Consider the following 3,135-nt stretch of genomic DNA (forward strand, 5'->3'; position numbering starts at 1 on the left):
AAATCCCACCCCCTGTTTCCCCTGGTCCCTCCCAATGGGAACTGAGAGAGTAGGAAGGAAGTGTCTGTCCTGGGTCTACCCAGTCTCAGCATCATCTGGGCTGAACCAGAAATAGTATTGTCACTTGCTCCCCAAGGCTAAGCCAGTAGGCACCAGCCCATGCTAGTGTCCTGTTAACTTTCCCTCATCCCCCCTGATCTATCCTTTCCAGACGCTGAGAACCAATGCCTGAAATTGTTCCCCGGAAGGAGGCCCTGGGCACTGGAGTCTTTCGGAGGCGCAATGGGGACTAGGGCAATGGAGACTATATCATCCGCTCGGACCTGGGCTGCTACCTCCGCACTCAGTTTCTGGAGACCGGCCATAGCACTGAGATTCGGGACCTGCATCCATCGTGCCGGGATGGAGAGCACTACCTAGGCTCCGAGAGGGACCCCAACATCTATATCATCAAAAGAGACTCCTACAGGGTGGTGCAGGACCTGAGTACGGACCAGGGGGCCAAGGTCTATGAACTGCACCCCAACTGCCAGGGTGGGGACCATTACATGAAGTGTTCCAATTTCTTCCTCATTCTCTTCTGTGAGCGGGGAGTGATGAGAGGTGTAGGTGACCTGAGCACAGACTATGAGGGCGAAGATGTCCCCCTCCATCCCCAGTGCCGCCTGGGCCTCTACTACTTCAGCATTGCGAACTTCAGGGCCTTCATCAAGATGGATGAGAGATGGGGCACCCAGTTTTACCTGTACAAGAATATGACCACTGCCACTCTGGCCGCAGTGTACTCCATCCACCCCAGCGTGCTGAACTTCTTAACCGGGGGGCTGGCTCTGACCAACGGCTCCTCTTCTGGCAGCTGGCATTGCATCAAGACCCTCTCCAATGACTCTGATGTCCCCGTTTCCTGGACCCACATGATCACCCGAAAGGTAGGCTTTGCCAAGGAGAAGGTATCCAGCATTGAGCGCAACTGGCAGGTCTGTACCTCTGCTGCACTTAAGGCCGGGGAGCTCACAGCAGCCATCGTCAAGGCCCAGCTCGCCCTCTCAGGCCAGTATGGTGGTAGCAATGTAAAGACAGAGCAGGAAGACTGGACTGAAGCCCGGGAGGAGGAAGAGACCCTTCAGGCCACCCTGCAGCCCAAGCAGAACCTCTATGTATGGCAGTACCGCCTCAGCCTGGGTCCGGAGCCAGTCTTGTTCTGCCGGGACATCAAGTTCACCAGGGACCCCACTTCACCCACCACCAACCCACTGCCTTCTTGCTCTCAAGAGTCTCTTGGAACGGATCCACCACAGTTAGCCATGTGTCATGGCGGGGTCCTATAGGGGGGCCGTGATCCCCTCGAGGTCCCTCGCTCCGTGTCAGGGCCGGCCCAAGGCACCCTCTTATTCTCGCCCGCCATGTCTTGCTCGGAAATATAAGCGGGATGCTGACTACGTCCCTGGGCACGGTTGGCTGGGACCTCTGTCCCCATGTGTTCCTGGACCCCCTGGGGGTCTCCCGGTATGATGGGTGCTCCCCAGGCACCCTAGCCTTATGGGCTACGCGTGGCTCCTACCACCCCTAATACCACGCCCCAAGCCTCGCTGATGGGATAGACGTTGTCCAGTCACAAATACACGCCCGCTCTTGGGCCTTCTCTACGCTATGCTAGTCCCCTCTGGGACGTTCCCTCGAGCTGCCAGTCTTTTAGGTCCACCGCACCACTACCCTCTCTAGTACGGGCTCACCGCGCTGCTACTCCCTGTCCTCTTGGGGGCAACCGCAGCACCCTGCCCTTCTCGGGGACGCTGTACTGCTAACCCTCTCTGTCTGGGTCCACCGCAGCACCCTGCCCCTGTCCTAGGTTTCCCGCGGTGCTAGCCTGTTACCGGGCTCGCTACTCCTGTCCTGGGTTTCTCAATTGGGCCCCTCTTGGGCCTCTCAAATGTTGCCCCTCTCAGGCTCCTCAATATCGCCCCGCTCCCGGGGCTCCTCAGTATGGCCCCTCTCGGGCTCCTCAATAGTCGCCCCGCTCCCTGGGGCTGGGGTCTATGCATCCCGCAAGTGACACCCTTGCTGGCGTCTGCTACACCCGTCCTGGGCTCCCTAATATGGCACTCCCCCTCTTCGGGGCTTGCCGTGCCCACCTTGGGCTCCTCAATAGACCAATATGGCGCTCCCCCTCTTTGGGGCTCACCATGCCCACCTCGGGCTCCCTGATAAAGCTGCCCCTCTCTCTGGGGCTGGGGTCTACGTACCCCACACACAACCCGGGGTCTCTGTTCCCCACCTGCAACCCACTGGTTGCGCTCCTCACTGTGAGCTGCGCCCGCACTGGCGCTGCACCCTCTCTGGCACTGAGGTCCCCATACCACTGGGGTACCTATGAAGATAATGCACCCTCTTGGCGCTAGACTGCGCCCTCACTGGCACTGGGGCACCCCACACTCTCTGGGGTCCCTATGAGGCCTCCTCCAACCCCTACAGCCTCACCCAAGCCTCCAGTTGTAATACAAACAGTAACTAAACAAAACACAAGCCTCCTGGCTGTAACTTAACTTAAGGCCGCCTGGCTGCAACAACATAGCTCTTGCGCCACAGAGCCACCATCCTTCCGCCTGCTCGAGCAGTACTCACATCTTCGCCCCGTGAGCTCCTGCCTCTCTGGCTGCTGGCAGGGAACTGCCAGCCTGGCCTCAGCCCTGGGCTTTATAAGGGCCAGGCCCTGCCTCCTACAGGCAGCTGGCTCTCCTTAGTTGCCCCGGCAACCTGCAGCTGTGCTCGTTACCATGGCAACCCTCATCTGGGCTCGTTATGTCCTGCCAGGGTTCTCTCTCTCCCTGGCAGTCTCTACTCCCTAGGAGCAGGCACTGAGGTGCCCTGCGACACCATGATATTCTTATGTAACTCCCCAGCTGCTTAGACCGGCTCTCTGTAACTCCGTTATGGGGGCTAGGCGACAGCTGTGCTGACTACAGCATAGCTACTTGCATTGTCTCTTTTTAGGTTATTTTAAGATCTCAAGGACTTGGGTTCAATCCTTAATGCTGATAGTTATCATAGTACTTATACTGCAGGTGCAACTTAGCTGCCAGAAACTAAGTGGGATGGGAACCTGTCACCATATCTCTACCACCCCCACAATAAATA

The 3,135-nt window shown here is 58.0% G+C and overlaps 1 pseudogene; it reads left to right on the forward strand.

Moving 5' to 3' along the window:
- The first annotated feature begins 224 nt into the window (after positions 1-224).
- On the forward strand, positions 225-1,328 carry LOC112548472 (annotated as a pseudogene).
- Positions 1,329-3,135: the final 1,807 nt, after the last annotated feature.

The sequence above is a fragment of the Alligator sinensis genome, unplaced genomic scaffold, assembly GCF_000455745.1.
Source record: "Alligator sinensis unplaced genomic scaffold, ASM45574v1 scaffold25_1, whole genome shotgun sequence".
In the NCBI taxonomy this organism is placed as follows: domain Eukaryota; kingdom Metazoa; phylum Chordata; order Crocodylia; family Alligatoridae; genus Alligator; species Alligator sinensis.